Source organism: Fukomys damarensis, unplaced genomic scaffold, assembly GCF_012274545.1.
Source record: "Fukomys damarensis isolate Sample0158 unplaced genomic scaffold, DMR_v1.0_HiC HiC_scaffold_16, whole genome shotgun sequence".
NCBI classification, from domain to species: Eukaryota; Metazoa; Chordata; class Mammalia; order Rodentia; family Bathyergidae; genus Fukomys; species Fukomys damarensis.
Genome location: NW_022900928.1, coordinates 86,941,026 through 86,967,557, shown reverse-complemented (window position 1 = coordinate 86,967,557; position 26,532 = coordinate 86,941,026). Strand labels below are relative to the sequence as shown.

Sequence of the window (26,532 nt, the reverse complement as noted above, 5' to 3'; positions counted from 1 at the left end):
TTGCACTATGATCTGATAATAAACAGGGGATGACTTCAATTTTTTTGCATTTATTTAGACCTGTTTTGTGAGCCAATATGTGGTCTATTTTGGAGAATGATCCATGTGCAGCCGAAAAGAATGTATATTCTGGTTTTTGGGGGTGGAATACTCTATAAACATCTATTAAGTCCATGTGTTCCAAAGCTTGGTTCAGTTCTATTATTTCATTGTTGATTTTTAGAATCAGTTTTGATTTGAAATTTACTTTGTCTGCAAATAAGATTGCTACCCCTGCTTTTTTCTGGGCTCCTGTCACATGGAGAATCGTTTTCCATCCTTTCACTTTCAGTCTATGGGCTTCTTTTTGCACTAGTTGTGTTTCTTGTATACAACATATTGTTGGAATTTGCTTCTTATTCCATTCTTCCAGTCTATTTCTCTTGATTGGTGAGTTGAGGCCATTGATATTGATGGTTATAACTGATATGTAGTGACTTACTTTTGTCCTATTATTGGCCTTTTGTTGACTCTTTTTACTTTTTCATCATCTCCTTTTAGTTTCTTGCCTTGCCTATTTGATTTGCTCTGTTGGGTCTCATGGTGTTGTTACCTTCATTGTCTTTTTCTGGGATCTTGTTTAGAATTGCTTGTAGTGCTGGTTTGGTATTCGTGTAGTTTCTCAGGTGTTCTTTGTCATGGAAGTATCTTATTTTCCCATCCATTTTGAAAGAGAGTTTTGCAGGATACATCAGTCTAGGTTGGAGGTTGTTCTCTTTTAGTATTTGAAATATCTCACTCCAGGCTCTCCTTGCCCTAAGGGTTTGTGTGGAAAAGTCTGCTTTGATTCTGACGAGCTTTCCTTTGCATGTGATTTGTTTCTTTTCCCTTACTGATTGTAGTATTTTGTTCTTCTGTTGGGTTTCTGGGATCTTGATTATTATATGTCTAGGTGTAGATTTTTTTTTTTTTGATTGTGGCTAGTCAGGGTCCTACATGCCTCACTTATTTGAATGTCAAATTCTTCCCTTCTTTTTGGGGAAGTTTTCTGTCATTAATTCTGTGAACAGCTTTTTAAAGTCATTTGTATTTTCTCCTGCTACTTCATGGATTCCTATCAGTCTTATGTTATTCCTCTTTGCATCATCTAGGAGTTGTTGGATCGATTTCTCATGATCCCCTACTGTTTTTAAGAGACCTCACTTTTCATGGTCACTAACTGCAAACTTATCTTATATATCTGAGATTCTATCTTTGCATTGTTTTATTCTGTTGTGTACACTTTCAATGGTGTGTTTAATCTCGTGGATATCTGTTTGAGTCTGTTTAATGGATTCCATTTCTTTCCTATGTTGGGGGTTTATTGTTTCCATTTCTTTCTTATGTGGGGCCTTCATGGCTTCTATCGTGGTCCTGAGCTCATCTATTTTTTTGTCAGTTTCTGTTCTAGAGTCTCAAATCATGACTTTCATTTTGCTCACCATCTCTATGGTTACCTGGGACATAATTTCTATTTTGAATTTTTCTAGAGCCTGATTGATCTGGTACTTCCTGTGTTATGAGTTCAGGGTGTCCTGGTGGTTCACTATTGGCCTTTTCATCCTCATTTGCCCTACTGTTTGCCATTGGTGAACTGGAAGTCTGTATTTGTGTCTTGCTTAAATGTTTTCTCATTTTTATTTTTGTTGTCCAGCTGTCCTTGGTTTAATCTCTGGGTTATCACCCAAATATTCCTGATATAGTTGCGCCCTAGCTTCTGGGTCTCTAACAACCCACATACATTCTCATTTTCATAACATCAGAGAAAAAAGCTCATCAAATCAACCACAATTATTTATCCCAACTGATACAATCAGCAACACAATATGATCAAGCACAACTTGGAAACTGACCACCTGTGGTAGTCACTAGTCTGTCACCCGTAAACCATTTGAATTAAATTGAAAACAAGAAGCAGTACAAAACATGTCTACAGTAAACAAACTTTTCAGTATAGTATATTTACCACTTAGGATGGGGGCTCAGACAGAGCTAGGATGCAAGTTCACTGATCTCAGTTAGCTGATGGCTGAACCCCATGACACAGACTGACCTGGGGCTGCAAGGCCCAGATTGAGTTCCCCAACCTTCTGAACAGTTGATCCATGCTCTTCTACTACAGGTTTCCCATGCCCTTTCTTTAAAGATGTCCAAAGTTGGGAACTCAGAAAAATACCCTTTATTACCACTTCTACCTCTGCAGAGTGGGTCCAAAGACTGGCACAATCAGGAGGTCTGAGAGTGTGGGAGGGCATGGTGGTGGTAGTTAGGGTAGTTGTGGGGGTTCAGGGGCACCCATGAGGCTACCTTCCTGGCTCTGGAGCTATGGCGGCTTCGGGTGGGAGAGGGCGTGGCTGTCCTTCCCACAGTGGATGGGGCCCAGGCAGCCCTCCTGGTGCTGGAGCATGGCGGCTCCCGGTGGGCTAGAGGAGGTTTAGGTTTCTTGTATCAGGAAACCTCTTTGGTGACAGTGTTTTACTGTATTATAAAAAAAGTATCACTGAACAAACTGAGGAAACAGAAGTTGATTTTGCCCCTAGCACTAAGGGTGGGGAAGCTTTTCCAATAAGAAGCTGTGCCTGCTAATTGGCTTCACCCAGCAGAAAAGTCAACCTTGCCCAAACTTCCTGACAGCAGGTACTTTTACCACTCTGAGCACTAACTCTCCTAGGGAGACTGGGAGAGAGGGGCCCTTTCTTCTTTGATGGCTGTATCTCAAAGGGATGGCTCTCCAGTCTCTGGGAAATTCAGCCCTGGGTTGTGAAACTGGCAAGAGGCTTTTAAAAAGATTTGCATCTCAAAGGAGCAGAGAAAAAAATTGGCAATTAGAAGTTTTCTACAGTAAAAGCTCTCAGTGAAGGAAGTCAGGGGCCAGGGACAGAAAGTTGCTGTCTGAAGCTAAGTCCTGCTGAGGGGCCTGGGAGAGCAGCCTAGAAAGGTGCTTTTGAGGTACCATGGAAGATAGAGAGGATGCAAGGAAAATGTACTTTTTAAGAAAAATTGCAGCTATGGGACACAGAAGTTAGTCAAGCTTTTTTTTCCCTTTCCAAGAAACATTTTGAGGGCCTTAAAGACAATCAGCCTGGTGTGCAGTGCCTTCCACCTGTGCATGGCATCACCATATGCCCCCCCATCCTCAGGAATCCACCATCCAGAGGCAGATCTTTCAACACAGGGAAATTGTGTGCATTTACAAGGCCCCCTAAGTGGGCAAAACCCTATGGACAACAGAATATACATCTCAGATAATCTATTTTAGGGACATGCCCAAAGCCCTATAGATATACCTAGCTGCAGGCCACAAGAAACTCTTACTAGCCACTTTGTTTCATGTGTTCAGGTTCCTTTGCTCACCACTGGTCAAATTAAAGGTGGAAATTTATTTTGGTAAAGAGTAAAATGGATTTATTTAAAGGTAGCTCTGAGGAGATGGAGGGACTCATTTGCCTCAAATCACTACTGCACCTTGTACAGGTGGGCAAAGGTTTCTTCCGGTAAGGAGCAGAGGGGAGGGAGCTCAGAGTGATAGTTCCACACCTGCTTTGTCACCTCCAGCCGTCTTCTGCTCATGGTCCCCTTTCTTGTGGAGATGAAACTGGGCTCCAGGTGAGGTAGGATGGAAGAAATAAAAATTGGATAAAAAGAAGATCAGACATTGAGATTTTAAAATTTGACTTAAATTTCCCTAACACAGCTTTCCTCCCCATCTCTGCCTCGGTCATCTCTTTTTTTCCTCTCTGTCAGGTGTTGTGCTAGTCATTAAACCATGTCCTCTTATTAAAGGAGGTCAAGGCTGGGGAAAATGAACAATTAGGTAGGTTGTGTCAAAGGTCATAAAAATCCAGAGGACATGCACAGAAAAGAGGACCCAAAATGACTCCAGCTGTTGTGCATTGTACCAGGAACCAAACACAAAGCAGTATATTCAATCCCTCATTTGAATCTGGTGCTGTCTACTGGACCAATCAAAAAAGTGCTATTTTCAATCCTTCATTTATTTACACATGACAGGAAGCCAAGTGAGTCTTTCCCTGGGGCAGTTTAAACCTGGCACCAGTCCAAGGACAACTTCCCAGGGCCTTATTTGCAAGAGAGCAAGACAACCCAGGAACTCATATGTCCACTTTCTCTGCCCCTTCTGTGTGTCTTCCCAGTTCTTTGTTCAGGACACCAAGAACCTGGGAAGAGTACCATGGGACTCTCCATCTTGTAATACTCTCAGCCCTGAATCCTCTTTTCTATGCTCAGCTTGGTGCCTCTGGGCCTGGGATTCTTTAAGCCATTGCCCTGCTGTGTCCTAGGGGAAGGCAGAGCAAAGCTGCAGGTTTGCTGGGAAGAGGGTTGCCACTTAGCTTAGGTCCTTGTGTTAGTAGAAATGGAAATTAAAACTAAAGCACAAATTAACCACAAATAGGTTTTAATTGGAAAATTAGAGGCATAATAGAAAAGGACTCCAGTTTAGGTGGCTGGAGGGGGTGCTTTTGATATAGGGAGAATCGATGCAACTCCCAAACATGCTAGATATCCTAAACATGAGATTATGTCCTCTAAAATTGAAGAATTAATTCTAGGAACAACAAAGGTTAAGAGTAGGAAAAGTTTATTGAGAGAAAGATGGATTCTGTCTAAGAGAGACAGAAGGGTGACAGAAAATGGGTTGCCTTCTCACTTTGCTTTTCAAAGTTGTTTTATATGGCAAAGCCTTGAGGTGAGGTAGATACAAAGTGGGAAAAAAAAAAACTGTAAGACCCAGTGAAAAATTACAAAGTGGGCATGTGGTAGAACAAAACCATGACCAACCAATAAGATTACAGGTACAGTCACTCAGGTAATATTCATTAAATGGGGATCAAATGGAAAAATGAGTCATGTATAAGGAATTTCCCCATTTAGAATATCAATCACTGCTATTCAGCTCTAGGGAAAGTAGTACCTCTTTTCTTTATAATGCTAACCAGTGAATGTGCCAGTTGTCCTCCATGTTGGCTCCTCCACTGTCCTCAGTTTGCTCCTTGAGGGCTGGCCCTGTCTAACAGCTTACAAGATATCTAATTAATTTACCTATATACAATACTCTCTGATACAGGCATTCAGACTGCCCACACATAAAGGCAGAAGGCCAGATTTCAAAGACCAGGTGGTGGCTGTGCCCTATTGATCTCAGTCCTGGTGTCACAGTTCTGGTTGTTTCAGTCTGTGTGGTTCTGCCTTTCCTGGAATCCAGGGGATCAAAGGTTTGGGACAATGGCTGGAGGCTTCAGGGTGTCTCTGAGAGTCCCTGAATGCCTCTCATCTTGGTGTCCTCAGTCCTAAGGGGATGAAATCCTATAAATTCGGGGCTTATCAACACTGTCTGGCAACTCCTACACAGGCACTCCCTGAGTGCTCAACATAGCCCAATGCTGAGTAGAAGAGATTAGACCCAAGATTTATAGCGATGGAGGACAAACAATGAAGGGCAAGCCTTGTTCTGTTTTTAGTTACTTCTGGGAAATCTGTAGGCTCAAGTGCAGAGTCATGGTTTATAGCAAAAATTTTTGCTGGCTGTTCCAGAGGAAAACACAAATCAGCTTTTAATGAGCAGCAGGTAAGAGTTCTTATATCATGACTGTATCAGGTTACAGCTTTCCAGTCTTCCTGGATCTCTCCAGCCCGCCATTCCCTAGGACACTGTGTGACCCTGGCAGTCCCAGGCACTGGCTTATCCCTCTCCCAACTCAACAGAAGCAAGAAGTACCACTGTTGGGACATACCTGCCATCTCAAACACTGGTCTATTATTGAGAGAAAGACAGATTCTGGCTAAAAGAGACAGAAGGGACAGATGGGTTGCCCTCCCATCCTTTTTTTCAAATATGTTTTATATGGCAAGCTTTAAGTCAGCTCTGGATCTCAACATAAAGACTGACATAGTTCCTCTGAGTCTGCTCAAGATTCTGACTCTGTCACAGTTTGTGTGATCACAGGGTCAATTTGTCCACCAGGGGAGAGAGGACATCTTCTTCCGGTACTGGGATACCCAGAGCCTTGCTCTGTAGGACTTGTTGGTTAGAAATTGTGTGTGTGTGTTTTGATGCTTCTAACAGCAGCCAAATATTTAATTTGTTAAACTAAATTAATTATATACCATTGTATATCAACAAAATTAAGCTTGCGAGGGTTAACGACCTTCTCCATTCATCCAGGCTCAACAAGTCCTCACCTCAGAGACACAAAGCCTGAAAGGAAGCAAGCCTGCCCTTGAGGCTGCTCGGCAGGATATTCAGTGACTGAATTCATTCTTTACAGACCGTCCGTGGGTGAGTTTCGACATCTCTGTCTCTGTTTATCCACCCTTGGAAACTCTTCTGATTTAGTTGGTAGACAACTTAACTCTTTTCTCTAGATTCTTGGAAATCTAAGTGTGAATTAAGATTCAAAAAATTGATTTCGGTGAGATATAACCTCTTTTCTGTCAAATCAAAATGTGTCAGCTCAAAAATGTTTCTGTGATTCTCTTTTGTTTCTTGTCTATCAAATTGAACTCCCTACTACTTTATTGCAAAATGTTTTGATCTCTTTAGTGAATGGTTCCATGCAACTCTCTAGAATTGTTTTTTTTAAATGAGAGATCCACTAATAGGTTTCTGACATTTGAAAAGAGAGTTATGAGTTTGAGAAGGAAGGAAGGAAGTTAAAAATGAAAAATACTGTTTTGTAGCTCAAGAACAGAACAGTTGTTGGTGATTTTTCCCTTGAGGAACATTTGGAAAATGCTACCAACCAGGAGGCGTGTATATCAACTTTTAGACTAAGATGGATGTTAAAGACAAATCAGTGGCTTTGCAAATGATCAAAGCCATTTTGGTGAAATGAAAATCTTGTATGTGAGAGCCGAAGATACTGAAGACTGGATTAGAACTGCGGAGTGGTGTGCTGTGTGAAGTGGTAACCCATCCTGGTAGAAAGAGTGATCATGGTGGGGCCTATAACTAGACCCAAGCCTTGCTTCCACCAGTAGAAGCTGTAAGACCCCAAGAAGGTGGTTTAGCTTCTTGAGCCAGATGCTCTTATCTATTTAAAGAGGCTGATGTTGTGAGGATGTGTGATCATTAATACAAAGCACCTGGTAGGGAGTCTGATTCTAGTGGTACTCTGTAAGTGGAGTTAGGTGGAATTAAAATATCACTATTAAGACATAGCTAGGAGGCTGCAAAATAAATATAGAAAGTAATCTAAAATTTATACTGCAATAAATTTAGAAAGAAGTTTGGAGAATAATCACATTAGGAGACCTAAGGGGGAGAAAAATCACTGCTCTGAATTTTAACATATGGATACCAACTAAAAGTTATGGATTTCTTACTATTTAACAAAATGTATAGTTTTAGACAAGGCAGTGAAACAGCCTGTCAAATTTCAATATATGAAACAATTTTGAGTCTTTATGGAAAGCATTTTGAATCAAAATTAATAGCAATGATGTAGAGAGTACAAAAAATTACGTACTAGACTTAGAATGGGTTCCCATGGTAAGAAGTTGAATGTCAGCCTTATGATGAAGGTACAGCACAGGACTACATAATGGAATCCCGGTCCACAAATGTATTAGTTTCTATTTGCCTACTTCCCCAAGTGTCATGAGATCTGAATTAGGGCAGTGATTTAATTGTCTCACTGTACACAGTGCTAGTCTTCTCTTAAAGAGTATAAACTGTAATGCTGAACAACCAATGCATTTAAGCTCTTTGGTTGATCTAATTATTTTGAACTTACTCCTAAACCTTTTGGAAGGTCTGATGTTTAATCCAAGTGATGATCTCTGTGGTGTCCCAGGGAGACAGACGAGTTCAGGTGTCAGTGAAAGAGATGGACAAGCAAAGGGGACACTGAAATATCTGCAGACAAAAAGTTATTGTTACAGTTAAAGCATTTGGACAGGTATAACATCACTTAATTCTCATGCCTGCCCATCTTGCAGATAGGGCTCTGTGGAGAAGTGTATACAAAAGTTCTATGGTTGAGTTTCTGTTACCTTGCTTCACATCAACACACGGCCGATTGTTCTGTAGTGAATCTCATCTTAGCATCCTTTTTTGCTTTATTTTCCTCCTTCTTCTCTTGATGCCAAAACTCCTAGAAGGGCGACACCAGGAGCTGCAAGTTATTGTAGTTCTGAGATATATTTGCATTTTTAGTCAGAAATTCTTGAAGAAAAAAAATTCTGCAGTATTTTTCATTCAAGACAGTAAATTCATAGGTTTATTCCCCTTCCTCACACAAATTACATTAAATTTATTATAAAGAAATACGATGAGAATTTCTCCATCACTGATCAGCGATTTGGAGAAATTTCTGAAAGATGGAGTGTTCATCGACAGAGTCATAGGAAGTTACCAAAGGGGTGATGAGGAACCTAACCTGCCCTATGCATAGGATGAAGTTGGAGGCTCACTGACTCCTGTCATGGACAAAGAATTTCCAGGAGGCATCAGTAAGAGGCATAAATGAATTTATTAACCAGGACTCCTTTCCCTTCCACCTCCTACCTCCTTCCTTTTTTTTTTCTTTTAAGTTATTATAGGATTCCAGACTAAATTTATATCATACATTGGGAAAATGAGGAGCAAAAAGAAACATTTATAGCAATGCCTCTTTAACTGTGTTGAGTTGTATTTAGGACCAAGATGTCTCACAGCATATTGCTGGACATCCTACCAGAGAACAGTTGACACACTGGACTGCAGACGAGCTGGTAGGTGACATCTGCTTGCCCAGCAGTGGTGACAGTTCCAGCTTTCTATCTAATCAAATTAGTTCCTCTCTGCATTCAAACAAATCAGAAGCAATCATTTCCCAATCTATTCTTGATAAACAAAAGCAAGCATTGTCATGGCATGACACTAATAAGACAAGATGTGAAAGCCGCTAATATAATACAGACATACCATTTGGATATAATAAGTCATTTAGAAAAATTGTAGATATAGATTTTCTGTCTTATACTAAATCCATTTTATTTTTCACAAGGGAAAGACTAAGCAGCTGTTGAGAGAATCCAGGCACTTGCTTTCCATATACTCTGCTTCTCTACCGCTGTTTTTTTCCAGTGGAGGTGGTGAGGATGCCTGGTGTTGGAGGGCCATTGTCGGACCTGTTAATTTCCTGTAAGTTTCAGAGTGTTTGCTACTAGCTCTTCAGAGCTTGTTTAGCAAAGTTCACTTGTGTAGCTACTTGCTGTCCATCAGATGAGAGGTGAGAATCAGTAAAGATAAATGGAGACTTTTGAGAAATTTCTTTTAATATTAAAATAGTCCAGAAGTATTATGGCTTTGAAAGCCAGAAGCACATCAAGTTGGAAGCTATTGTTCAATCTTTGAATGAATTCAGCTAGGTGGAACTAGTCTTATTTATTAATACATTTCTTTTCCCTCAAGGTGGTACAACAAAAGTTAGATTGAAATTTGAAAATGTAGCAGAGCATTTTTAAAATAAGAAAACCAAATAAGAAAAAGAAGAAATGCTGAAGGAAATAAGATCAGTGACAGGGTCCCCTCCAATCCTTGCACTTATTCAACAAACCTTTATCAAGATGGTTTTATTACAAGCAAGATGTAAGCAAATAAATTAATGGCCAAGATGGTGAACAGTGCTTTAGAAAAAAAGGTAATGAAAAAGAGTGTTTCCGTTTTCACTGAAGTAGTAAACATTAGCCAAATCTTATTGGTAGATTGTCTTGCTCTATTACTTCACTTGTTTCTTCTGACAAGGGACTGTCTCGTGTCGGAGTAGACAGAGTGTAATTCCTTTGCCCTGTAAATGCAGGTTTGACTATGTGACTTTCATAGCCAACAGAACTGCAATGAACTTGATATGAGGTTGAGTGGTTCCACTTGGCTTCTTGTGTTCCTGTGCTTCATCACTAAAAACACATGTTCTGTATAGCTCTGGTCCAAAGACAATGTGCAGGCAAGTGGAATAGAATGGCACTCAATAAATAGCTGGAGCCAAGCTCAGCCAAGTCAAAGCCTAAGTCTTGTGAGCAAGATGAAATATAAAAGCAAGCTGTAGTTCCCTGAGTTTTACCATGGTTTGTTACACAGCATTAGCGTGACAATAGCTGACTAATATAACCTTCAGAATTAAAGCTAATCATATGGTCGGTATGACAAAAAAAATCAAGTTTTGAAACAAGCTTATCAGTGATGTATTTTTGGCTTTTACTAAAAAAGTAGTAATTTAAGTATAGCAGTCCTCTGTATCTGTGAGCTCTGTACTGATAGATTCAACCAGCCATGGATCAAAAATATTCGGGAAAAAATTGCATTTGTACTCAGCCAAAGACTTTTTTCTTGTCATTATTCCCTAACAACCATTTCTTAGCATTTATAATGTATTAAGTACTAGGAGTGATCGAGAGGTAACTTAATGTCTACAGGATGATGTGTGTAGATTGTATACAAATACTATGCCATTTTGTATACTTGACTTGAGCATCTGCAGAGTCTGCTGTCTGTGGGAGTCCTGGAGCCAGTCCCCATTGCTTACTCAGGGACCACTGCAGTTCCTTGGCTGTCACGAGTTATTACCTCTCTCTTTTCTTGCTCCACTTGCTGTGGTAATACTTCTCATCCTTGCCAGGGCCAAATCAGCATCTTTGCCACCAACACTCCCTGGAGGTGCGACTGCTATCATTCAAAGGAGCCTGGCAATACCAGAAGCCCAGGGTCTTATGTCCTCATGGAGGATACTTTCTCTGTCATTGCCAAAGCTGCCGGCACCAGTTCTCCAGATGTCCTTTGGGTTAAGCCCTTCCAAATCTCCCTCAAATATTCATGGCTGCAATCTCATCCTGAAATTCCTCGTGTTGATCACAGATAAGACAAATTGTCGAAGAGATAGAGAACCACCACTGAGTTCTTCCCCAATCTCTGGAATGCCATACTCTGGGGGCTCAACTTACGAAGGCTGCATCACCAGTTTTCTACCATGCCCAGGGTCCCCAGGATGCAGCCCTAAGTGAAATCTTGGCTTTTATGGGACTTTTGCACATCTTGCTTTTTTCAGGAATGGAGCATTAAACTAGAACAGGCTGACGGGTGATCTGGGATGACCGACATCAAAGCCATAAAGAAGAGCCATGGTAAAGTGCTGGTCAGAATCATCTGAGCCAGTTCCTTGGCAGGAAATCCCTGTTTTGAATCCCAGGGACATATGCAGCCTTGTGTGGGTCTGGACGGAGCTGAACATGAATAGAGAGTCTGAGGCCAACTCAACCTCAAATCATTGAAGGAAGCAGGGCCACAGATCACAGAGGAAGGTGATGTCCAGAACAGCACTAGGAGCTGAGGCCATAAAATGAATGCAAGGAGAATGACATAGGCAGAGGCTTTTAGGGCTTTGTTTTATGTTTCTAATACATAGTTTAATGAGATGGTTTCTAAGGGTGCTTGGACCTCTAACTCTGCATGACTCTATCTAGATGTTTAGAGGAAACTCTCAGCTTTCCTCCTAATGTAGCTGCCACAGGCCTGCTTTTTAACAGGCTTGCTTTATATCTTGCATATCCAGAGGAGATGGAAATAAATCATGCTGAGTTCCTTCTCCTCCATCAGTTAAGGAAGAAAGAAACTGACATAAAATCAGGAAGCAGAGTTTGGAAAATGTTCTTACTTCCTAGGAATGGAAATATGATTGCTTGAAATTAATAATTAGCAGGGACTGTTCTTGTAGCTGTGATAACACACACCAGGAGGGGACAGAAAGTACTTGGAGATGCCTGGGTATCGGTGATTATCATGAGTCTTGGACTCTGGGATTTTGCACATTTGGGTTATATTAATAAACACTACTGAATCTTATTCATTCTGCTAAATTCCAACTTTTGTTTCATCCACAGAGCTCATCCTCCCAGCTTTTTTCTAAGGGAAAGCTGATTATAAAAAATTTATTCTTCATTGTCTGGCATAATTCTCTTTGTTAAAGATTACAGTGAAACCTCATCACTTATACTTAGGCCTTGAAATCCCCTTTGTAAGCAAGTACAGGCACCCACCCCCTGTACTGTGTGTCCTGTGTCTGTGGATTCAACCAACTGCCTGTCAGAAATACTAAAAAAATGGGATCTGTACTAAAAATGTGTGGATTTTTTGTCATTTTCTTAACAATAGAATGTAATGATTATCTGCATAGCATTTAGATTGTATTAGGTATGACAAATAATTAGAGATGATTTTAAGTACTGGAAGGGTGCATGTAGGTTATATGAAAACACTTCCTTGTTCTATGGAAGGGACTTGAGCATTGGTAGGCTCTGTGTCTTGGGACCTAGAATCAATCCCAGGTGACCCTCAGAGATGTCCGTGGTTTGCTTTTTCTTCTACTCTTAATTTGTGATCTGCTGGTAAAGAGCTAGACTGTGGTTTTTCCTTATTCCTTCTCAAGAAGAGGGGTTATAAAATCTAGTTAATACCTAAATGAAGACCACAGGTGGAATGCCCATCTACCAAATAGAGGAAGTTAAGAGGTGCATGTTAGCTGGGCATAATGGTGCATGCCTGTAATCCCAGCACTTGGGAGGCTGAGGCAGGAGGATTGCTGTGAGCTTGAGACCAGCCTGAGCTACATAGTGAGTTCCAGGTCAGTGTCAACTACATAGTGAGACCCTGTCTCAAAAAACCAAAAAAAAAAAAGAGGTGCATGTTAAATCCCTTAAGCCCTGGGGCATACCAAACAATGTACACACATTATAAACCCAAATGTCTTCCCCCAAAAGGGTGTGAAAAGCTCTAGTTGTAACTCTTCTGGGTGTTGGGTTATTTTATTCTATATGCTAAAAAGCAATAGAACATCTTTTAAATAAGAATTCATGATTTTCTTTTTCACTTAGAGCCAGGCTTGATGCACATGTCTGTAATTCCAGCACTCTGGAGGCTGAGGCAGGAGGATAGCTGTGAGTTCGAGACCAGTCTGGGCTACATAGTGAGTTCCAGGCCAGTCTTAACTACATAGTGAGACCCTCTCTCTCCTTTTGGGAAATACAATGATGTAGAATAAGGTTTGTCCCTGAAATTAAAATACGTTTGAGGAAACATAAAGTTTGGTTTCTTCAAACTTCTTAATTACATATGAAAACAGGGCTATCAGTATGAGATAGTATAGAGAAAATGTGCCCTTGTTTTCCACCATCCTTAGATGGGTCAAATCTTAAAACAACAACAGATTTTCTCCATTTTAAACAATGATAAGAAAATTCAAATTATTCAATCCATTTGCCTTCCTCCAGCCTGTACCACTGCAAATCTGAAATCTGAATGACTCGCAGGGACCAGCCCTCCTGGGTCCTTCCAAAGGCTCTACCCACCTTGCCATCCCTGAGGTTCATCTTCCGTGGTCCCTGGAAGCTCCTGTCTAGCTGCACCAGGGCTGCCCCTCTGGCCTTGGACCTCTATCAATACCTTTGCTACTGATGTCTGTCCTAGCTGCCTGGAATCTTGCTGTCTGCTTTTCAACCAAAGGATGAGAAGCTCCTGGGAGGAATGTGTCTACACCTTTGCAAGTAGTCCTTGCAAATAAACTCTCCTAAATTTTCAAATTCAGTGTTTTGTTTTTTTAAAAATTAATTTTGTTGGTACATTTTAGGTATATAATATAATGATATTCATTCATCATTGGAAATTTGCACCTTTGCATAATCTATCTTGGTTCTTATTTTTCCCACATTCCCCTGCCCTCCCTATTTACAAAGACTTTGCTCCCATTTTTTCATTTTTCTCAGTATTCTGGTTTTGACAGGGACCTTGGTGAGTACAAAGAACCTTGTTAAATTCTTTAACTTAATGAAGCAACACAGTGACCAAATTCTAGGCACTATGAGAGTCATGGTGGAATAACATTTTTTTGTGACATCTCCTCTGTTTCATCCTTAATAATCATTTGACTTATTCGCTTCTTACTGCAAACTTTGAACCATGGAAACCCAGTGCACTTCATAAATAAAAAATGATTTGTTTTCAGCAAATGGAACAGATTTTAAAAGGAATTGCTCATGGTAATTTAGTGAATTGTCAGGTTTCTATTTCATAAATAACAAAATAGAAATTAGGAGCGTGTCAGAACACATTAGCACTCACACATAAAAGTGATTTTATTAGCACTGGTAAATTATGCTTTCTTAATCCACAGTGTCATGCGTGACATTCTGCTATATATCCTGTGGGTTTTTCACTCTCTGCTCATGTTACAGTTCAGCAAGACAAACACACCGGGCAAGTGATATAATGGGAATGCAATTATGAGCGAATAAATCTTGTTTTTTTGTGTGTGTGCATTTCATACAGTGGTACTTGGTTCTGCTTTCCTTGACTTATCAGACAGAACTTGGCTGAAAATGGTAGAATAAAATTCATTCTCCCTCTCCCTATCTCCCTCCCCACTCTCCAAAATATAAAGAAGAATTGAAAGATGAAGAGTCTGTCAGGGACCTTCCAAGGCCAGAATGCTTAAGTTGGCCTTGGTCCCTGATCTGGCTCTCTGTGCTACAGTGGTGACCATGAACATTTATCTGCTCATCACAGAGGCCAAGTCTCAAGACAGTCAGATTTCCAGGCCCCTGACCAGCCCATCTTCTGGGTCTTGTTCCTTCTTCCTCAAGCTTGTGATTTTCAGCCCCAGCTATTGTGCCAAGTCTCAGAACTCTTTCTCTTTCCCTCCCCTCTCCCTCCTCTTTCCTTCCTGCCTGCCTTCCTTCCTTCTTTCCTTCCTTCCTTCCTTCCTCCCTCCCTCCCTCCCTCCCTCCCTTCTTTCCTTCATGTGCTAGGGTTTGAACCCAGGGCCTCATGCTTGCTAGGCACGTGCTTTACCACTAAGCCACACCTCAGGTATTTTTTCCTGTTGCTTTAATGCACGTGTCCACCAGGTGACAACACAATAAAAACAACACACATAAAATAGTCACTCTGCAAGCAATAAGTTAATTCTACTCTAGAACATGGTGTCTTACCCCAGTGGGAATGACCACCCATAAGCACAGTGCTGAGGAGAGCCCAGGAGACCCTCAGATGCCACTGTGTGTGGGGCCCCTGGACCGGGAGTGCTCCCCTGTGGGAAATGTCCCAGATCACACCCTGAAAGCTCTCTGGTCCCACGCTCCCTCCCCACCTCCACACCTGGCTGTACCTTTCCTTTGGGATCACACATGGAAAGCACATTTTGCATTTGATTCCCAGATAGCAAGGGGGATCTTTCTCATTGACAGTTGGGGGAAATGAAGCCAGAAAGTATGACTGCTCAAGATAAGTGGTGACAGAGCCTAATTTGGAACCCCAGTGTTCTAACACTCAGCACAGACCCTTCTTGCCACCCTGCTGCTGGTGGGAGATAGGACCACATAGAGCTAGACTTGCAGATTTCCCCAGGTATCTGGACATCAAGTTCTTAGCTTCAAAAGAGAAGGGGCCTAGCCAGGTAAACAGATAAATTATTATCATATTGCAGTTTTGCTCACTGAAAGAGATAATAATGACTTTTTTGGGGGGAAGCCAATTTTTAGTATTTAATTAAAATGTTACAAGACTTTTCCCATGTTTATTTAATGATTTTCATTTTGCAAGTGAAGAAATTGTGGTTTAAAGCACCCAGTGACTGCCTAGGTTGACCTTGCTGGTTTCTGACCCAACTTTGTATTTCAGATTCCATGTGTTGTCTCTCTTGCTTGGCTGATGAAGGGGAAATTGAATCCAAATACAACTCTTGAGTCCATGTACGTGATATATAATTACTCTATCTTTTAGAAATTCAAAATCTTTTATAGCAAAAGATTAACTCAACCCATTTTGGGATGTTGATATCATGATTCATTTCCATATTTAAGAACAGCTGGTTATTTATAAATGTGGCAGATAAGCTGAGAACTATCTACTAGGTGATAGTGAGGAACCTGTCTACCTGAGAAGGATGCAGGTGCTGAGAGCCACTGGATAAGGAAACCTAGCAAAGCATCTGGAAGATCTTATCTGGGCACATATACTTAGGAATTTCAAGAAATATTTCCCCTCACACTCTCAGTAACTTCATTCAGCAAACTTAATTTAAACTTTCATAGGGCAGCCTTGAGGATGAAGTCATAAAGATGAGCAGAGTTATTAGGAAATGTTGCAGAGCCCTCTGGCTACTCTGTAGAGGCACACAGTGCTCAGGGGGCCTGATCCCCAGTGAGAAGGGGACAGATCACAAGTCCAAACATACTCAGGCCATCTTTGCTCCAGAACCTTGTCAAGATACCTTGGGTCCTTAGTTTTATGTTTACTGCTAAATCATTTTCTCAAAGAGTAATGAGACAGAATTTGGTGTGGGAATGCCAGAACATTGTCGGTACTCTGAGAATTTGTTCCTGGCATGCTACCAACCTGACACACTTTTGATCAGGCTACTTGGCTTGGGGACAGGGCCATGGTACTGTTAGGAATCCAGACCATGGAAGTAGAGCACATAGCATGAATCCTGGATTGGCTTCACTATGTTGTTTAATCAACTTGTGCCTCAGTTTCCCAATCTTTACACACTAACAATAACCAATAGTCCATAGGTAGCTCATAGTGTTACTATGAGACTCAGAGCAGTTGGAGACCAAATAGTAAGCCCTGGCCTTGTACTTGAATGTGCTAGGTACAACATGAATGCTTTAGATAGTGTAATTATTATTGTTAACCCCTCATAACCTTGCTCTCCTTACTCATAGGATGGATAGGCAATACTAATGCTGACTTACTTTCTGTTATGGGATGAGCATGAAAAAGAAACCAAGATAATCATTTAAAGAAGACTAATATCCTTTAAAAACAATAAAGACATATTTGCTGTGATAATTATGATTAACATCACAATCCTCTCTCTTTCCTCTGATTCACAGCATTTGTGAGGCCCACAGGGACTGTGGGGGTGGTGCACTTGGTGGGGTACCATGAATATTCTTCTCCAGTGCTGGTCACCTCCCTCCATCTTCGATTTCCATTAAGAATCTACACCCAGCGAGCCTCTATTGTTGAGTGGATTCAGTTGGATAAAAAGGTTGAGAGCCACTGGTGCAAATAGAAAAGCAAAGATTAGCCAATTAACATGGAAGAAATTCTGTTTAAACTTCATTCATGTATTGAAAATTGGTACTGACATTTATCCTCCACTAATATGCTGTGCATTATCTGTCCATAATAACTGGAGAGTGCAGACTCCGCACCTGGTGTGAAATGAGTTCCCGGCCATCGCCTGGCAGCTTATTGTCGGTGAATTCTGTGTGGTGTCTACTGACGGTTGGGACAAAGCAGAACAAATAAGTCTATTAATATGCAGCCAAATACCAATAAAGTCCTTGTTCAATGTGATTTATTTATCATATTGATCTTCCTTTGCTAAGCCAAGAGCAAATTAAATGAGCATTGGCTTGTATTGCCTGGAAAATGCAATCCAGATAAAAATCAAATTGTTATCTTCTGTGTACTTGGAAGATTAATTGGAAACTCTATTCTTCTTGTGTTCAATGTCATGTGCTAAACTGTTGTTTGGAGGAAATCATGGCCTTTGGATAGTAGAGCAGCATTTATCAGAAAGCATCTCTGTATTCACGAAATAGCTAATTAACAATTTTGCTTGTGTCTTTTTCTTCCTCTGAAAATAATGTCAACAAGTTGACACTGAACCCCAATACCTACTTATGGCCTGTTTTACCATCCAGGATTTTATAGTGGACACTTCTCAGAATAAAAATGCTTCTGCATCCTGCAGGAATTGATGTGGGGACCGCAGAAACCAGAAGACCCAGGGGTGCAAAACTCTTCAGAGATTTACAGAGCCATACATCTGGGCTGAAAAATTTCTTTAGAATTGTTTTTTCCTCATCGAGTTTATTGGTACATTTTAGGTATACAGTAGAGTTACATTCATCGTTGGGCTCTTGCACCTTTACATGACAGGTCTTAGTTCTCATTTTTCCCCCTTGTCCCTGCCCTCCCTTCACTCCCTCCCCACTTCCCCATTTACAAAAACTTTATTTCCATTTTTTCATTTTCTCATATTTTTTCTTTTCCCTTATTCCTTTTCCCCTACCCTTCCCACTTTCCCTACACCTTTATCCCTTTTCTTCCTATTTCACATTGTTAATTATCTCATTAGGATCTTGTGTACTATTATAGTTTTTCACATCAGAGAAACTATCTGGTATTTATTTATACATGTGTGACTTATTTATTTCACTTAGGAGTATAGCATCAATATGTATCCATTTTCCTATGAATGACTCTAATTTCTCATTCTTTATTTAATTTTATAGAAAAACCACATCTTCTTTATCCAGTTTCCAACGGATGGGCAAATGGGCTGTTTCCAAATTTTAGCTATTACAAACTGTGCCGCTATAAACATAGGTGTGCATATACCACTGTGATATGATTCTTTTAATTCTTTTGGAAAGATACCCAGCAGAGGGATGGCTAGGTCAAATGGAACCTCTAGTCCCAGTTCTTTGAGGTATCTCCATATTGATTTCCATAGTGGTTGCACCAGTGTGCACTCCCACCAACAATGGAGAAGGGTTCCTTTCTCCCCACAACCCTGCCAACATTTGTTTCTGTGTGATTTCTTGATAGCAGCCATTCTTTGTGGGGTGAGGTGGAAACTCAGTGTTGTTTTCATCTGCATCTCTTGAATGGCCAGTGATATGGAACGTTTTTTCACATATTTACTTGCTGCTTTTACTTCTTTGTCTGAGAAATGTCTGTTCATTTCAGATGCCCATTTTTGAATCAGGTCTTTATATTTATTTGGGGGGCTGATTTTTTTGAGTTCTTTATATGAGCAAATCCTCAGTAGCATGGGAACTAGCAGAAAGAATCAACAACTGGGATCTCATCTTATTAAAAAGCTTCTGCACTGCAAAGGAAACCATCAACAGAACTAAAAGACAACCTACAATGAGGGAAAAAATTTTTACCAGCTGCTCCTCAGACAAAGGACTATTATCTAGAATATATGAAAAATTCTACAGAATTTTCTGACATTCTCAGTCCTCCATATGTTCTTCAAAGGGCTTTGCAGTATCTCAGGAGCCTATGGCCACAGGAAGTTAGAGCAGGTGACAGCTCCAGAGTTCCTTGTTGGCCACTGTTACCATTGCCCAACTCCCAGGAAGCAAAAAGCCAGAGAAGTAGTCATGTGACTTGCTTTCCACCTTCAAATGGGAATAAACTGCAAGTTGAGTGTCTGGGACAGGGTCCTCAAAGCATCACAGTTGTACTGAATTCCTGCTTTGCTCAGGCTCTGTCTGGGGACAGCCGATGCCTTAGATAGCAAACTGACCTGCCTGCCCCACCTCTCCACCAAATCCCAGCTTCTTGGGGCTCCAGAGATTGATCAGAGCACAGCCCCAGAATTGAGGGAAATACTTCCATTGTGCTCATCTCCATTTTCCAGGAAAAGTGTGAAGCATCTGAAGTCAGGCTCTGGCCTCTGCCCTTTCCACTTTGTTTCTTTCACATCTGCTGGAAACTGTTTCTTTCACTCCCAAGGTGCACGATTCCTAGGCCACACTTTGGTCATATGAACTTCCCATTGTTCAGTTTCCCACCCTCCTACACACACACACACACACACACACACACACACACACACACACACTGTGTAGTTTGGATGTTGAATGTCACTCCCCTTGTTCCCTGGAGTGGCAGTAGTAGGAGCTGGTAGAACCTTTGGCAGGTGGAACCCTGTGAGGGGTCTACAGATCATTGTGTGTGTGTGTGCGGGATGCTCTTGAAGGACTGTGCGGGTCCTGACCTCTCCTCTCTTTGCTTTCCGGATCATGATGTGAATGCTTTGCTCTGCCACATGGTCCAGCCCTGTTGTGCCACCCCAGCCAGATGTCCAAAGCCATGGGCCACCTGATCTTGGACTGGGCCCTCCATAAATATGAGCCAAAATAAACATTTCCTTTTATAAGTAGATTGCCTCAGTTATTCAGTTGTAGTAACATGAATCTGCCAAATATATATGCATATACACATATTCACACATCTACATGCTCACACACATATACATATGTGTGCTTTCACCCACTCCCATCCCAATTTGCCTTCTCTTGCTCTTTACAAACTCAGGACTTAGTATTTCTTTCTTTCTTAAAATGACACCTTGGAGGTGAGGGAAATTTACCATCATTTAAGGTTGTTGCTGTATTTTAGAAGGCTTTGTGTTACCTATGGTGACTTTATAAATCCAGTATTGAGAGGTGTTAGGCAGAGCCCTGATGGTGCAAGAAGTCACCGAGGCCCTGGATCAGAGGACCTGGAGTGGTTAGGGAAAGTTGTGTTCTTGGGGTCTCATTTTCAAGGCTTTTATCTGATGTGGGATTTTACTATATAGCATAGCCCGGAGAAAGGAGTGGGGTGATTTAGGAGCTGTGTGTGCTCGGCCACCTAGATAAGGGAAGTGATTTTACTTCAGGCAGACATGCCAATGTGATTTACTCAGCAGCAAAATGGTTCTTCTCCATGAATTTTAAGGTTCTTACTCCACCTGGATTGAAGGGAAGGGCGGTATACAACTGGATTTGAAATTCATCATCTGTATAATATTGATTCTTTGGTATTTACTGAAATTTGCTTCTTTGCATCTCAGTATGTGATCGATTTTAAAAATGGTTCTCTGCATGGCTGAAAAGAATTTTAGATGTAGCATTCTATCTATGTCCTTTAGAACAAGCTTGAGGTTTTGTTGTTCTGTGTTAATAATTTAAATTGATTAGTTTTTGAAATGGGCATAAAATCACTTTTAGTTTATATATATCACATTTCCCATATTATTGTTTCACTTTGAATTTGGTCAGGTTGAAGCTATATTAGGTTTTTGTGAGGTCCAAATTGCGATCGTTTTCTGGGGACTTTTTTCTTTTCTGTTTCAGTGTTTGTGTATGTGTGTGTGAGTCTGTGTGTATCACATTAAATATTCTTCTCCTCCTTTACCATCTTCTTAAGAACAGAACATTTTCATTGTTCTTATTTTCTCCCTACAAGTTTGGAAGTTTTAGATTTTATTCCTATTCTTTTTGAGGCCAAGCTGAAATTTTTTAATTAGTTTTTTAAAAAGCTATCTCAAACTTCCTGAAAAGTGGCACTTGGGATACAGAAAACATTGATGTGGCACTGTTACTACCTTCCATTGCAAAGGGCATAAGTCAGAGTCACATATTATGCAAGTTGTTGTACTTCTTTAATCTTTTTAAATCTGGAAGAGCTGTACATCCATCCCTTTCCTGAGGGGCACGGACCCTGGCTCACTGCACTCTGCACGCCCAGCAGGCTGAGTTCCTCCATCATCTTTTTGTTACTTAAGGAGGGAACCCCATGTCTTCTGGTCCTTTGGAGACGTTGGGACAATACAATCTTGGCTGAGAGCCATTTTCCTTTCATCCCTCCTTCTTCTCCTAATGGTACTGATGTAAAAAGATAGTGTAAATTGAGAAGCAAACTCATCTTTCAAGGCCATAAAAAAGATCAGCTGCTGTGAGAGAGGAGGAGAGGTAGGATGCAGGCCTAACATCCCTCCAAGGAGAGACCTAAGGGGAGAAACAGGACCAAGCCATAAAATGTTTATGGCTTCCTTGGAATAATTGAATATATCCTAGTTTGTTGTGCTGAGATTTTATGAGCCAAACAAAGGACCTTTAAAGCTTACTTTGTTTCACTCTTCAATAGGTTTAATTAAGGTTGGACTTGAGTCTTAAAGTTGTCGAAAAAGTTGAGATTTAAAATGGAACAACCCAGGAAACCTGCATAAGCACCCATGTGGTGTCTGTGTGATGTCTGGGCCTCTCTATAGGCCCCAGATGGGCTCATCATTTTGCACCCCATCATAACAAAATCTTTACTGTTCTTACTTAGTGATTATTCAGAGTGCACTGAAAGAAATGTTCTTTTTTAATACAGTTTGCACACATCTTTCTTTACGAGCATGACCTCAAGGGCTGCCGGATCCTCTTCCCTAGCAGTGAAGCTTACCTTACGTCTTTCCCCTTCCTTCGTCCTCTGGGTGTAGCTCTCTTTGCCATTAAAGGAATTTATTTTCCTTTCTCATTGCCATCTGATCTCAGAGCTTGGTTAACTACTAGATGCTGTCATGGTATACCAAGATGTCCTGCAAGAGCCTTGTGTGCTTCCAGGCAGGAGTTTTGGAAGATGATTGAATTATGGGGTACTAGAGCTTTCTTGGTGTTAGAAGGTGTGCTCAGATTGGATGAGGTGGGTCACTGCAGGTGTGACCAGGTGCATCTGTCACTCCTTTCCCAGCCTCTGGGCTCTGCTCTCTCTGCTTCCTGCCTGCCATGATATCAGCAGTCTTTCCTCTGCCCCGTCTTTCTAACATTTCTTCCTGCATTGGAGCCAGCCAACTGTGGGCCAAAAACCTGAGCCACGATAAACCTTTCCTCCTTTGAGTTGTGGGTGTTAGGTATTGTGTCCCACTAATAATAAAGTAACTAAGAGTTTTCTCTACCACATACATTCTTCAACCAGTGTTAAATTTGAGGTATTATTTTAAGGAAAATATTTATATGATGAGAATATTTATATAATGATTATGAGAATACATTTATAATTTACTTGCCCAACAAAATAAATTTAGCAACAAAATAATGACTTTCTTAGATAGTGATATACTTAAGGAAGCGTTAAAGCCAAACGCAAAACAGAGGATTTATTGTGTTCTCATTAAGGCCATGACCAATCTGTGTTTCACTGATCAATGTTTAATACCTTATGTAGAAACTGGAGTTAACAAGGATAACATTAACTTAAAAAGGTTTAATAGATTTTATCTTTTAGAAAACTTTTAGACTCACAGCAAAACTGGACCATGCTCATGATCTTCTGCCCCCCATGCACCCAAGGTTCCCCACCCACACAGTGGCACACTTGCTAGAATCGAGACACGTACACCTATACATCGTGGTCATCCAGTGTCTGTGACTCTATGTTAAGGTTCACTCTTGAACCTGTATGGTCAGTGTGTTTGGAAACTATGTAATCGCCTGTATGCATGCAGAATAGTTCCACCATGCTGTACAGGCTAATTTTATTCCATCACACAGAAGAGTTTTACAGCATTAAAACCCCCTGCGCTCCTCCTATTCGTCTCTCCCTTCCTCATAACTCCTGCCAACCCCTGACCTTTTGCTGTCTCCATAGTTTTGTTTGTTTTTCAAACTGTATATTTGGAATTGTAGACTAGGCAGTCTTTTCCAACTCATTCCCATAGTACTATGTATTTAAGTTTCCATGATGTCTTTTTCTTTATTAGCCTTTATTTTTTTTTGAGCAGCAATATTTACTTGACATTTTATGTTTTTTAAAGATTTTACTTTAAGAAATGATGAAGAAGTCATAGAGGTTAATATGGAAAAGAGAAATGATCACAGAAGACCATAGAAGAGATCCAGTGAAGACAGTTTAGCCAGAAAACCTCTGTGCTAGTCAGCTATGCTCAAGCTGAAGTTCTGAGAGTATGGAATACTGCAAAGGCTGAAAGGAGTGAATAGAAAGTATTCCCCTCCTTCTTCCTGACCTTCTCCTTCAAGAGAATCCACACCAACCTTCTTAAAATACTTCTCTAGGGCTGCCATGTCCTTCTGGGCCTCAGAAAACTTTCTTTCCTTAATCCCCTTACCCATGTATACTGAGACAGGAGATGAGGTTACAACGAAGCTGGCTGGGGAAGTAGATGTGACCTGTTAGTTGCAAAACCCCAGAATACAATGTCAGAATGGTTCTCAAAGCCTTGGACATGGACCTCCCCTGAGAACTTGATCAGATTTTCCATACTATGGCCTGACATTAGCCTGAGGCATGGATGATACAAAAAGGACAGACCTCATTGAGTTTTTGCCACTGTGTTCCCTCTTGCATGGTGGCCCATCCTCATGCTGCACCGTGTGCTTGTTTTCCTGCTTTTATTTGGCCAAACTCGCTCTGCAGAGCCTTTTTCTTTTCTTAAATCTAATAAAACTTTGCAACTGTTTGCACTTGTCTTGGTCAATTCTTTGCTCATGACAGAAAGAATCCAGAAACTACCTCCAGAAGGAGAATCTAGCACCTTCAAATTTGGCAATGGTACCAGTGAAAAAAGGCATGTTTGGTATACATCAAATCAAATCTGTTGCCCAAATGAGCCCAGGCCTCAGCAATGGCTGTGGTGTTGCTCAGCAGGCACACAACCTGCTATATCTTGGCCAGGTCTCCACCAGGCCTCATAGTGGGACCCTGGTAATTAATCCGAATCTTGAAACCAATGGGACACCAATCCACAAACTGGATGCTGAGCTTGGTCTTGATGGTGGCAATGGTAGCAGTGATATCTTTGGGGTCCATATCACCATGGTATGTATGACAGGCAGCAAGCCATATATTTACCATGGTGAGGGTCACATTTCACCATCCACATGTGCCTGGAGGGAAGTTGACATGGGGACAGGGCACCAAGTTGGTCTAGAATTCTGTCAGATCAACATTCATGGCTCCATTGAATCTGAGGGAAGTAGTGATGGAGGGCACAATAAGGCAGCTAAAGTTAGTAGATTGGGTGATCAGTCTTGAGGTTTCTATGACAGAAATCATAGATGATCTTCTTGTCTACCATGAAGGCATAATCAGACTGCTCCAGGGTGGTGTGGGTGGTGAGGACAGAGTCATGGGACTCAGCTACAGCTGTAGACACCTTGGGGATTAGGTAGATGGAGAACCCCAGCTTGGATTTCTTGCCATAGTCAATAGACAGACATAGCATCAACAGTGTGGAGAATCCAGAGCCAATTCTCCCACCAAAGCTCTGGAAAACGAAGAAGCCCCATAGATCTATAAACTGCTCATCCATTTTATGAATTTGGTCCAAGATGAGGTCAATGATCTCCTTGCCAATGGGGTATAGGGATATTTGTTGGCAGCCTCTTCCTTGCCTGTGATGAACTACTCAGGGTGGAAGAGTTGGTGGTAGGTACCACTGCAAACTTCACAAATGAATTTGGGTTCCAGGTCTATAAACACTGCCCTGGGAATGTGTTTGCCAGCAACAGTCTTGCTGAAGGAGGGACTGCAAGAGTCATCTCCTGCAAGGGTCTTGTCACTTGACATCTGACCATCAGGCTGGATGCCACATTTCAGGCAGTGGAGCTCCCAGCAGGCATTGCCTATCTGGATACCAGCCTCGGTGAGGTGGATGGAGATGCACTCACATATGATTGCCACAGGTTAGAAGTGAAGGCACCAGGAGAAGACACCCGGTCCTAGGTACTGTCCTTGACAAGCTAAGAGTCAAGATAAGTAGCGTACTCCACTTGACATTTTAGTGATGATGATTTAGGGTGACTTCTAAAAGGATACATAACCCAATAATTTTTTTTAAATCCCAAACTGTCTGTGCATATCTTCTTCCTTTAAGAGCACACAGAAATGATATGACATTTTCCCACACCAGGGGGAGAGAGGCTCTGTTTCTGCATCATGGACACTAAGTTACTTGTCCACACTATGACAGTAGGAGTGATGTCCCACCTGCGCAAAAGCCTTGCTAGAGCAGAGAAAGTGGAAAACAGTGGTTAAATGCAGCCCAGGGAACGCTCCACAAGGATGTAACCCAGGGAATAGCACTCCATGGTGAGACCATCACTTTCATTTTGATGGACTCTCAATAAATGTTGAAGAAAAAGTCAATGTGTCCTAGCTTTTAAGGACCATAACTTTTAAGTGAGAAAGAAACAATGGCAGATAAAGTCTCCTTAATTTTGACATGATCTAGAATCCAGAGACTCTCTTGCCTCTGGTCCCAACACACAGCACTGGCCACTGGTTCATATATTCACTTGGGCTGTAGGCACATGAGCGGGCTGAGGACAGGGTGTCCCTGAAGCCTACTGTCTTCCCTAACTCAATGCTGAAGGACAGCCTCCAGGGAATGCACCTCCCACCTTGTCTGCTTCCTTGAGCTGGGGTTTATGGACAGCCTATTGGACCAGGTTAGCTATTCCCTTCCTCTACTTCTAGCCTCACTAGAAGCACAGGCTTCACATGTTTGAGTGAGCTATGGGTTTATAATGGAACACAAAGGATAAAAGCAGAGGCAGGATATTCTTTTTCTCCAAAAGCAGAAATTACTACCGGGAAGACTTCATCATCAGACTCCAGATAAACCTGTTCTACTTTTTTTTTTTATTGAGTTTATTGGTACATTTAGGGATACAGTACAGTTACATTCATTGTTGGGATCATGTACCTTTACATGGCAAGTCTTGATTCTCATTTTTTTCCCCTTACCTCTGCCCTCCCTTCACCCCCTCCTCCCCTCCCCATCTACAAACACTTTATTTTCATCTTTTCATTCTCTCACATTTTTTTCTTTTCCCTTTTTGTTCTTCCCCTACGTATCACACCTTCCCTACATCTTTAGCTCCTTTCCTCCCATTTCTAAATGTCAGTAATCTTATTAGAATCTTATGCATTGTTGCAGA

General features: G+C 41.2%; 1 long non-coding RNA gene and 1 pseudogene across 2 annotated transcripts in view; one reads left to right on the top strand and one right to left on the bottom strand.

Annotated features, from left to right (window-relative positions):
• LOC104874453 overlaps nucleotides 1–13,541 on the top strand; it is a 49,890-nt gene extending 36,349 nt beyond the window's left edge. For both annotated transcript variants that reach the window (XR_783733.1, XR_783734.1), the window contains exons 2-4: nucleotides 6,203–6,316; nucleotides 9,027–9,163; nucleotides 13,282–13,541. This is a non-coding gene — a long non-coding RNA (uncharacterized LOC104874453). The remainder of the gene's footprint in view (nucleotides 1–6,202; nucleotides 6,317–9,026; nucleotides 9,164–13,281) is intronic.
• Nucleotides 13,542–23,502: 9,961 nt separating this feature from the next.
• LOC104874906 lies at nucleotides 23,503–25,258 on the bottom strand (annotated as a pseudogene).
• Nucleotides 25,259–26,532: the final 1,274 nt, after the last annotated feature.